The 12,252-nt window shown below is 46.2% G+C and overlaps 1 long non-coding RNA gene across 1 annotated transcript in view; it reads left to right on the top strand.

Annotated features, from left to right (window-relative positions):
- Nucleotides 1-6,212: 6,212 nt before the first annotated feature.
- Nucleotides 6,213-12,252, top strand: part of LOC143840704 (uncharacterized) — a 60,612-nt gene continuing 54,572 nt past the window's right edge. Inside the window, exon 1 of the long non-coding RNA XR_013232332.1 lies at nucleotides 6,213-6,350. This is a non-coding gene — a long non-coding RNA (uncharacterized LOC143840704). The remainder of the gene's footprint in view (nucleotides 6,351-12,252) is intronic.

Here is a 12,252-nt window from a genome sequence, read left to right as displayed (position 1 = left end):
TAGGGCCCATTCCGCACACACTGGATAATGCACTTTCAGTGTGCTTTTGCAGCTGGATTTTTCTGTGCAGAAGGGGGAAATCTACTTCGAAAGTGCATTGAAAGCACATTATCTAGTGTTTGCAGAATGGGCCTAGGAGAAGGAAGTCTTCTCCATTTTCCCCTCCTCAAGAATGGCATCCTGCTAGCTGGGGCCTCACCTTTCACTGTTCCCAAGGAGATCATACACAGAGAGGCAGCCCCAAAGAAGCATCACATCTCTCTATTCATATCAGCACCAGTGGGGTAGGGGGGGGTCATCCCCATGCTTTGCTCTGCCAGAGTTTCACTGGCCTATAAAATGGGTGAATTCTCCTTTCCGCCTATAATTTGGCTGGGAAGAATTCTAGGGTAAGGACTATGATCTCTAGGAATTCCATCCCAATTAATGGGGAAGCAGGCAGGAGTTCATTTCTCAGGCATGAGTTTATTTATCATTAAAACCAAAGATAAGATGTGGACTCCCCTTCCTGAACAAGTAAAAACTGCCCCAGTCCGGCACCTTTATGTTCTCTGTGAGCAGTGATGAGGATGGGTTTTTAGCCGCTGCCAACTTTCCTGATTTTATTGTTTGGATTTTTAGGGAGATTTTATTGTGGGGTTTTATCTATTGTTAGCCACCATGAACCGGGTACGGGAGTGGCAGGGTGTAAAAATATGAATAAATAAATAAAGGCAGCAATCTTTAAGGTATATGATGGCTCTGTACATGAAACGCGATGATATTAACAAATGCAAGCAAAATATCTTACTGAACAAAATTAACTGCTCCTGAACAGCAGATCCTGTGCACGTCTCTGTAGTAGAACGGGCCTGACTGCTGAGGTATGGGGGAACAGAACAGGAAGCTTTTCATCTAGCATTGAAGCAGATCAGACAGATCAGACCGATATTCTTACTGTGGAAGACCTGAGATGAGGAACTGAACCAAGAATTGTGCATCTCGTGGCATGAATCACCCAGCCTCCAAACTGACCATAGCTGCAAGTGGGGTGACAGCAGGTGGAAACGGCATCCACACCCCCCCCATTCCCACTACCCTTGCCGCTGCTGCTGCCTCTTCCCACCTTAGAGTATTTGGGAGATGATGCAATTAATTTGCATGAAGAAGTGCTTTCCCTTTGACCCTAATTATCCCTCAGTATAGTGTCAGAGTCATCAGACCCCTTTAAAAATTATACAATTCTGGAGTAGGGTGATTAGGGTAAGGGGGGATGTCTTCAGGGTACCATCAACTGTAGGGGATCAAGCAGGCCAATCCCCTCTCTATTTTCATGTTTCCCCTTTAGCTGATGCTCAACAGCCCACAGCATTTAATCAAGAAGGAGAAGGCCTCCTTGGAGAGGAATTAGCATGGTCATTACTGGCTGGCCTATTTGTGTGCAGGTCTGGGGAGAAGTAGTCCTTTTTAATTTGCAAAGTAATTCTTTTTCTGAAACTCCTGCTTTGCCCAGGTCACCACACTATCAGGAGACAAGATGATCGTGTCGCCATTCATGGGAGTGATTCACTCGTCTATCTGACAGGGCCGCAGCATGATCAAGTCTGTGTGCGCAACTTAGAGGAATGGGGTGATACATTGGAGCTCACACATTCATTTCCCCCCTGTCCTGTGCTAGTCCCTAGTTTTGCTGGTTTCCATGGTGCTTGAAGCTGCACCAGTAAAAGCTTGATCCTTCCTTTCAGGAGAGCAGCAAAGATTATATTGAAAAGTGTGCATGTGGGGGGGGTCTCATAGCGGGTGTAGCATAGGGTTGCCAACTTCCAGGTAGGGCCTGGCCATCTCCCAGATCTACAACTTATCTCCAGATGACGAGGGTCAGTTCTCCCAGAGAAAATGGCTCTGCTAGGCATTAACCCTTGACAGTCTGCCACACAGGCATTAACTCTAGAGCTGCTTAATTCTCATGAGAATGCCTCTTTCTGCCAAGAAACAGATACCAATAGAAGAAAACTGCTTGCCACTTCTGCAGCAGGACTGCTGCGTCTCAGGTGGATTTCCTCTCTGCTTCCTTTTTGCTCTTGTTCCCCTCTCCCATATCGACGGATAGCCATGATACTGTGACACACACCACAGGCAGTTCTGCATCGACTTTTAATATTTATTCAAGGTTACAGTATGGTCAATGTGAATGCATATTCACATAAGCATGTAGTACTTTGAGTGGTACCCACGTCCTCATTAGGGATGGTCATGAACCAGGAAACTGCAGTTCACTTTGTGGCATTCCCACTTTGTGAACCATCACAAATTTTTAAGTGCCAAATGAGCCACTGTGGTTCATGACCCAGTAGAATGGCTCTCTGGCATGCTAAAGAAACAACCTCGCAGAGGATCTCTACTGACTCTCTACCTGCCGTACAGTTACAGCCATTGATTTACAGCCCCCATTTCTGGGGAAATGGCAGGTGCAGGTTGTTCTTTCTCACCCCCCCCCCCCCACACCCTCCTCCCTCTAGTGGTTTCTCCACTGCTCCTGTCAGTTTCAAACAACTCTTATCATTTTCAAGAGGGGTTCTTGCTTTGTGTCCCCATTTTCTGGCACAGAGCTTGCAAAATCCCTTCCCTCCCCCCCCCCCCCACCCCGCTTGGATTTCTTGTGACACTTTGAGATTGATCAGTCCTTTGAAGCTTGAATTGTCACAGTGGTACTGAATTCTGCTTGGTGTTCTGTACACTGTACTGTGCTTGAAAAAATGCTCCCCCCTCCCTTCAGTTTGTACTGCAGGGATTTTGTGGTTTGGCATTAGTCCTCTTCTGCTTGCAGTGCCATAGTCTATGGAAGGGCTCAGGAACAAGCCAGTGCCCCCCCCCTTTGCTTTGAAGTTTGCTTTGAAGTTTGGTAAACATTTTGATTGACTGTAGACTGTCTGAAAATGTATCCATTCATGAACTTTCATAAACAACTTCAAAGTTCACAGAAAGGTCATGCTACTTGACCTGTGATGAAATTGACTTTGCAAAGTACAAACCAGCCAAAATTCATCACTGACTATTTCTGTTCCCGTACAAAGGCTTCATCGCTTTTAGCTCATCTGTTCTAAGAATCACCTGCATGCGAGCAGGCAAAAGAGCCATTTGCAAACTGAAACAAACAAGGAGCTTGTTCTTTATTATTGTTATTTCCAAACATTGAAGTACAACAAGCTAGACCGCCTATCTCCTTATGCCCCTACAGGGCTCTTCGCTCTGCAGGTACAAATCTGTTGGAGATCCCTGGCTCAAAAGTGGGTTGCCTGGCCTCAACCCAGGCCTGGGCCTTCTCTGTTCTGGCCCCGACCTGGTAGAATGAGCTCCCAGGAGAGCTGAGGGCCCTGTCAGAGCTGTCACAGTTCTGCAGGGCCTGTAAAACAGAGCTCTTCCGCCAGGCCTTCAGCTGAGGTCTATGGCTGAAGCCTGTCAATCAAGATTTAGGACCCCTCCCTGCCAGGACATAAGACTTCCCTTGTCATTGGCCCCCTGCAGTGCAGCAATACAGTGAGAGCGAAGTTGGAGGGGGGGGGGTTATGCTGCCAAAGTGGGTTGCTACTGTAATTTTATGGTTTTATGTGGTTTATATTGTTACCCACCATATATACACAGGCACACTGTTTTTTAAAGGATGTGGGCTAGTAATAACTGTAGACTTATTTGGAAGGCTCTGATGAGAATTGAGAAGATGCCGTTGTACAAAAATATGTCTGCTTCCCTGAAGAGATTTCATTGTAGGCCTGCCCTGACAGAGAATCACTTGGGGTAGTACGGGGGAGGGGGGTTGGGTTTTTCTCTTAAGCCCCAAGAAAGAACAGGATGATTTCATTTTCACAGGTAGCCCAGGTTGTTCAACCTCTTTTATTGATACTGCCTGTGGAACCTGCGCAATGAACCGTGTGGAGCAGAAATGATTCAGCCACTGCGGGGGTCGTGCATACAGAAGTACCCTCCTAGATAGGGGATGGGCCTGGTCAAGGACAAGGGGGTGGGGGAGACCAGAAAATACCACAAACCAAATTCTCTCAGTCACTGTCTGTCATGCCCAGCAAGGGAGGAAAGAGAGCAGTTTATAACATTGGATGAGGAGCAGCCACTGGTTGAGGAATCAAAGGAGAAAGGAGAAATGTTGAGAGAACCGCTGTGCTGTGATTGGTGGCTTGCTGTGATTGACGAGCCAAGGAACAGGAGGAGAAGTTCGGCTTGTTTTCCCTTGCAGCATCCTTGGGAGACAAAAAGCCACCATGAAGCTGAGGGAAAATGTGGGAGGAGTCTCCCATGAGGAGGTGTGCAAATCCATGGCTTTGCAAGCAGGAGGCACAAGGCTTGTATTTCCATGTGGAAATGGTCTCAAATACAGAAGGCCCTCGTTCTTCTTTGGGGCTACTCTGCTTGATTTCTACCTGTCTAATGTGTATATTTGTAAATCAAGATTTATTATTGTTGTTGTTGTTGTTATTGCTGCTGCTGTTGTTGTTGTTATTGTTGTTGTTGTTATTTCTTCCCTCCTGGGAAAATATTTCTTATAAAATATTACTTGAGGCTCAAGTACACCCTTTCCTGCAACATGCATATTCACTGTTAAACAGAACCCTCTAAAGTTGCCAACCATTCCAGGAGCACAACACAGTATTTAGAATGCCAAAACTGGTCTACATAACTAGTTCCACATGTCAGAATTAAGCCAAGAAGGGACAATGGATTGCTGCTCCTCCAGGCTGTTGAAAGCACGCCCTAAGACCAAACTGGCCACTGGCACTTTTTATAGCAGGAAGCCCGGAAGCGGGGGATACATTTGTCGGTAGCTTTGAGTAGCTGTGGGTGTGTATACTAGGCCACTGCAAAGCAGGGCCCAGGGACTGACCGGAGTCATGGCTGTTCATCAGTGAAGCCAGCAGCAGTCTCCCATTCAGAGAGGAAGCCCAAATCCCCATCCTAACTGGCTGTGGAAGCTATTTTCATTTTCAGCTGCTACGGATTTGTTCCTGGGATGTCGACTGCACTGAATGGCTGACACAGACCTGGAAATCAATCAAAAGTAATTGAAACAGAAGAGGCTCTGCAATCAACCAATTAGGTTGCTGGAGCCAGAAAAACGCAGCTTCAAGGTACAGGGATAAGCAAGGGAAACAGGAGCTGCCTGCTGGAAAAAAAATTACTTTCCTCCAGAAAACTTGACGCAAGGAAGAAGCTTTTGTTATTCATTCGTATCAGGTGGGAGGGATGGAAAACAGCAGATGATTAGCTTTCCTTCTGTTTGGGGGAACAAAGAGGTGCCATATTAGTGCATTGTAGAAAATAAACATAATCTGCTTTGCTTGCCTCGTTCCTCTTCTGTGAATGATTCTTGGCTCTGAACTGACGTCTGCTTGGGCTACCCTCCGAAAGGCCTTTTGTTTTCTTCTTCACCTCACTGCCCCTCACCAGAGGACTTTGCTAGCTACAGCAACCTATCAAAAAAGCAGTTGCGCTGTTCCACACACACACCCCACCCCCACGACTGCCACACTTTGGCTATTTCCAAGCCCGTACAAATCAGCTTGTACAAAAGCCAAGCCTGCAAGCCAATCCACAGAAGGGCATGCTGAGATGTTTAGGTGGGCAGGCGGCTCCAACTAATCAATGGTGTCCATGCCTCCACCCCTCCCAATGCAGCCACAGAACCTTATGGCTGTAACTCCAAGGGGATTTATGCAGGGGACCTTTAATATTTCATCTGAATCATTAGACCAGGAAAGTAGAATTAAAGTTGATCTTCTACAAAGGAGAGAGAAAGCTTTGCCCACTGTGCATAAACTGTATGTATTTCTGATAAGGCACACACACAAGAAAGAGAAACCTTTAGAATTTAAATTTGGGAAGAGCCTTCATGCATGTCAATATGCAGCATTTTATCAACTTCCTTTTAAGAGCTGTAAAACTGCACACCCATACCACACTCTGCCATAGTGGATGAGGGAGGAGTCAGGTGCACAGAATACTCATTGAGCCCAACCCAAGGCTGACCAAACCATTTTGGTATGAAAAAGACTGGTAATGACAGGATGACCTTCACTCTCATGGGATGACTAGCACCTGCTCAAGCCCCACTTTGCCAATCCTACATTGATCTATTAATCATTTGCATGTCCAATCAGAGGAACTGCAAGAGCCAGTAGAATTCTTAGAAATGTTTGCCCTTCAATTAAAATGGACATTGTTCCTCAGTTCTTCCTTTGATTCAACCTATAGTGCATGTTGGAGGCAACTGAATTGTCCATCATCTCTAGGACCTCTTGAAGGACTGGAGAGGTGCCAGAAGGCTGAAGGAGAGCAAATGTTATCCCAATTTTCAGAAAAAGGTAGGAGAGATGACCTGGGAAACTCCAGGCCATTGAATCTGATCTCAATCGCAGGGAAGATAATGGAGCAGATTTTAAAGGGGGTGATCTGCAATCATCTGGAGAACAACTTGTTGATCCAGGGAAGTCAGCACAGATTTGTCTCCAGCATTGTTGCACACTGCCCTGAGACAGCTGTGCTGAGAGGAGTGGTTCCAGAAATCTAATAAATCACATCAGTAAGCCCAGAAGCAAGGACCTGTAATTTGTATACTATTTTGTTGACTTCAAAAGGGCTGTAGAATAATAGAATCATAGAGTTGTTCCCATGAAAGACATTCCCTGGGATTACTATGGGAGATTATTTTAATTACTGGCAGTCTTTAAGCAAAGGCTGGATACACACTTTTCTTGGATGCTTTAGGATGCTTAGGGCTGATCCTGCGTTGAGCAGGGGGTTGGATTAGATGGCCTGTATGGCCCCTTCCAACTCTATGATTCTAATTACTTTTATTTTTAAACATGCATCCCACTCTCTAGCTATAACACAAGTCCTGAAGGCATCTTCCATGAGATTAAAATGCAGCAAAATCAGTATAAAAGGATTTAGTCAGACTAACAAGCAAAAGTGAGTACTACAATCTGTATCAGGAGTAAACCTGGCACCTGCTTTGGTCTGCAAAGGCTTCCCTAACCAAAAAGTCTGAACCAGCCTCCACAAGATTGACAAAGAAGCTGATTCCTTTCCTCTCCCAGTCCAAACCACAGCCCACATTCTTTCACAGATCTCCCAGTACCTCTAACAGGAAGGATGTGCCGTTAATTAAGCTAAGTTGTCACATGTTCACTCTGAGTGAATCAAGATCAGCCACTACATTCTGGACCAGCTGAAGTCCAGCAACAGGGTCCAAAGGCAACAGGTTACAGTAGACTTCTGTTAAAGTTCCCATGACATCTATTTTTGGTGGCCAGGAGAATCATGTTTGGTTACATGCTGTAAATGTCAGAGCACCAACCCAAATCCCAGAGCCCAGAGAGAAACACCAGCCCACAGTAGGCTTACTAAACTTACTCCAAGGACAGGACGAAAACTGTGTGTGTGCTTTCATAACACTGTCCCAGAGTGTATCCAGGAACAAATTTCTGCCAAGTTTAATACCAAGCTTGATCTTTTCCAGAAACCACTCTTTGAGAGGCCTGGTTTGAGCTGTGACCACTTTCCCTCAATGTCATGGAAAAATATTTTCTTCATAGCATCTACTTTTTACACTGTGCCTGCAACAGCTGTAGTTCCGGCAATTACCATTTAAAGCTGTGCATACTCTGCTCAATACAGTGCTCGTTTCACAGTGAAACTACAAATGATATTTGATATTAGTTCTTGTGAAAGCTTATATTTGTATATGCCATGTGAATGGCATACCTTCAAAGAGTAGCAGGTGCAGATTTTTCAGCTGGTGAGCAAGCTGTGCTTCTGCTGCCACTCCCCACCACCACTCCCAGGCACCTTTGCTCCTCAACTAGAGGTTCCAACAGGCCTGGTGGGAAAGGTCTTTCACCTTAAATGGACGCTTAATGTATGCAAACAGGCAGCTGAAGCTTTTCAAGGCATGGGGACTAATGGCATCACCATTATGAATGAGCTGGACCCAGGCCCGTGGAAGACCCGCATTAATGAAACGTGGGTTCTTCTGGAGTCCTGGGACTCCCAAGGGTATAGGCGAGGGCTAGCCCAACCAAGCCCTGTGAATAATTGGAGGAGCCGGGCTTTCGACTCGGCTCCTCCCCCAACCTACGGCGTCCCTGCAGGGACGCCTCTCGCCCCTGCTGGCTCCACGGCTCCGCGGACCTGATAGGGGTGACCCCCCCGCCCCCACCATGGTGCTCCCCACCACCCTGCAGTGGGGGCCCCTGCCCCCAATCCCCCCCACAGCCACTGCCGCCGCTTAGCAGCACTTCCGGCCCCACATTGAATGCATGGGGTTGATGCGCCAGCACAGCTGCCGGAGCTCCACGGGGGACAGCAGGGCTTTGGGACCCGCCGCAATGTCACAGAGGCAGTGCTGCCGCCATGCATAATGCGTCCTAGTAAATAACAACCTATTAAGTCTCTGTTAAAAGGACACAGCATTTTTTCTCCAGGCAGTTGGCAACCCTTCACAAACAGCCTCCAGATGGAAAATGGCCTTAGCCTTCATGCTTTGGGAAGGCTGTTCGATGAATTTTGGTGTTTCCTCCCCTGGTTTCCTCCATGTTTATGTCCTTTGTGTTTTTTCTTGACTCTTTAATTTTAACAAGTTTGTTTATTCAGTATTTAAAACTTGAAATCTCTTCTGACAGGGAAGATAAGTTGCTCTATGACCAAAGCAGGTCCAGCCAATCAGCCTGGTATAAATCTAGTGTCCATTAGAACATGCCACGGAAGAAGGTCGTCCGTACACAATATGGGCACTGGATGTATTTCCACAGCGTGCTCACAGGAACAGGTCCACCCAGCATATTAGAATCATGTACATTTGTACACACTTTATATTTATGACCAGAGTCATAGTTGAAAAATTGTCAGATATGAATATGGGGAAGATTTAGCTGGTTTCATCAGCCATGACTGAATTTTCTTGATCCTTGCATACAAAGTGTATAGATATTGTTTTATTTGTGGCTTCTTTCATCATACAATGAACGGACTTCCTGTTCCAGGAATGAATCAATTTGCCTATGAGTTAAGTCATTAACACAGATTTCTAAAGGACATACCAAAACCTTCCAGGATCGAGATATAATGAAAGGCATTATTCATCCATCCTCTCTACCACACGTAACCCAGATTTACATAAAGAATATGGCATGCTGTCATGATATGGGTCAGGATCTGTGTCTTACAGCTTACTTTACTGTAGGTGGATGAAATGTAAAGCCATCCCATGGGAACTATTTCCCCAGTCATGAGAAATCCATCTTCCTTTTTTTTTCAAGTTAAACTTGTTAACCTTTGCATGTGCAAAGATGAGTTTGCATGCAGAGGTAAAAATGTCTGTCTTAATTGTCTACCTCACTTTCAAAACTCGTTACAATAACAGAGATTCAAGAGGAGGCAGCAGAATTTTAGAGCAAGGCCTTGCCACTTTACAAGTATGGAATTATTTTAAATACTAGGGGCAAAGCCTGTTGTATCCAGGAATACAACGGGCGCTAGGGTTTGGCGGTGGGAAGAGGAAGAGGAGGAGTTGTTCAGTCTGTAAGGGCATGGGGTTGAATGTGTGTGTTGTGTGGGAGGTTGGTGACAAAAGAGTGCGTGGGTGTGGAGGAATGGGTGTCAAGAACTTGTGGTTTGGAATGTTCATTGAGTGTGGGAGAGGACTGACCTTTGTGAATTATGGCATAGTGGTTACAGATGGGCTTTCTAGAGCCATGTCTTCAGATATGTGGAGGGAAAATCAGACTGGATACTCTTCTTAGGTGGAGATTACATGGAAAGCAATTCCTCCCAGTTCTGTGTCATTTCCCTTCTTGTGTGAATTAGGCCACAGACACCAAAATGTCCCCCTACCCTAATACACATGGGGTAGTCACAGTACACAGATGTCCATCCTGCTCCTTCTGTCTCCATTTTTTCACTGTTGATAAAATGTTATGTACCCACATGCTTCTTTCATGGTTGCTCCTTAGAAGAACTGTAGTTGTTGTTTTTTTGTACCCTGTTGTTTACTACCCAAAGGGGTCTCAAAGCGCTTTACAAACACCTTTTCCCTTTGTCTCCCCACAACAGACAACTAATAAGGGATGTAGGGCTGTGAGAGGTCTGAGAGAACAATGGGCCACAGTGACCCAGCAGGCCTCAGGTGTCTCAAAGCAATTTCCAATCATCTTCCCTTCCTCTCCCCATAGCAGACTGCCTGTGATGGAGATGGGGTAGAGAGCCTCACATGGAAACTGGCAATCCTAAGAGGAGGTCTCTCTGTGCACAGCAGTCTTGACCTTAGTAAGATTTTATACTGTTTTTTGCCAGGCCAAGCTCGCAAAAAAGGCACTTCAGTTCCCATGTCTTTCCAGCCATTTACTTGTGCACTATTTACAGTTTCAGGCTGTAAATATTTATTTAGTTCTTCCTGCACTTTCCAGACTCACAGTACCGATGCTGGTCTGTCTGTCTGCACCCCAGAATACAAACAATTGCTGGTAACGGCTGGCCATAGCCCAGAGCTCAGGAGGGACACACCTGCACAAATCCCCCCCAACTGCAGTCTGCAAGCCTCTACCATAGTATCTAGATGGCTGCTCATCTCTAGATTATAATGATCAGCTCTGCAGGCAAAAATGGCTCCTTTGAAGGCCGGACTCTGAGGCATTGTATAATTTTGAAGTTCTACCTCCAAACCTCCAGGAATATTTACAACCCAGGGGTAGCCAACCTCCAGGTGGGGCCTGGAGAGCTCCTGGAATTACAGCTCATCTTCAGGGTATAAAGATCGGCCCAGGCAGAAAGGGCTACTTTGGACAGGGTTATGGTGGAGAAGAAACATTTAAGGCCTCCCACACAGGTTGCTGTTGAATTGAAAGTCTTGAGGCCTACTGCACAGGGTTGTTGTGCAGATGAATGAGGACACAAAAGAACCTCCACAACAGCATCCAGTTTCATCTGCAGAATAATGCTGTGCAGTAGGCCTCAAATCTGCAGAGAGTTGCGAAGAAGAAATATACATGGCTTGGCTGTATCTAGAGCAGTATTTTAAGTGAGCAGTGTTTTAAGTGAGAAAGGGATTTTCTGTGGCCTCCCTGTCAGCCAGCTGTTTGGCAGAAGGGGAAAGCGCCTCCCCCCAGAAGGAATACCCACACCCATGCCCTCAGACTCCCCTGTGTTGCTCTCAGAAACACCTCCCTTCCCTCAGTCAGGAGCTGTTAAAGGCTCCTTCGCAGCAGGCCAGAAGGGAGGGGGGAGGGGGGAGGGGGGAGGGAGAGCACTCACCAGCCTCCTCCCAGCTCTGTCAGTGCTCTGAGGCAAAGTGAAGGAAGTTACAGTTGGACACGACAGTTAGGACAGCCTTGGGGCGAAAAGGGCTGGCGCAGCCTGTCCAAGCCTCTGTTCTTATCCCCCTTGGCAACCATCCATAGGGGGGGGGGGGCGGGAGGCACTTTGCTCCTCCTAACTAGCTAAAACTCTGTCCTGTCCTGGTGAGGGCCCAATCGGAGGGCATGAAGCGCCTTCTATTGGGCCCTCACCCGGCCCGGCCCTGCCCACTCTCCACCCATTTAGCCCTTAACCAATTATTTATACCACTCCCCGAGTGGTTTAAAGATATGATAAAATTATTTTCTATGTTTATAGATTTGCTAAGGTTCTTGCTAACCCTCTTGTTATTTCTTACTCTACTTGTTCTAGTATTCTGTTCCTTGCAGTGCCATCCTAAGCAGTGCTGCATCCTTCCAAGCCCATTGACTTCAATTGACATAGAAGAATTTTTATTTATTTGTTTGTTTGTCTGTTTTGTGACTTTTCTGTACCACCCTCCCTTGTGACTCAGGGCGGTTCACAGTAAGAGTTTATAGCTATATGATGCTGTGATGCTGGCACTGTACAATGAACACAACAATTTTGGACGTATAACACTTTATACAGTACAGTACAGACAATATATCATACGTTTTGGACTTATAACAGTTTGAACACAATAATATTTTAACAATCATAAACTGTATAACGTTCAACTGTTATTATTATTATTAGTTAGATTTATTACCCGCCACTCCCGGAACCAGTTCTTGTGACTCAGCCGTGAGTGCTGCTTTTGTTTAATGGGTGGATGGGTCAGGAGTCACCCTATGTTGCTATCGGTTGGGCGCCATTGGTAGTTGGGTGCGGGCTTCAAGTGTGGTGTTGCTCTGTTGGCCTCAACCAAAGACTTGGAGGAAGAACTCCATTTTG

The sequence above is a fragment of the Paroedura picta genome, chromosome 6, assembly GCF_049243985.1.
Source record: "Paroedura picta isolate Pp20150507F chromosome 6, Ppicta_v3.0, whole genome shotgun sequence".
NCBI lineage: Eukaryota > Metazoa > Chordata > Lepidosauria > Squamata > Gekkonidae > Paroedura > Paroedura picta.
Note: the sequence above shows the minus strand (reverse complement) of the source record. Positions and strands in the feature narration are given on the sequence as shown.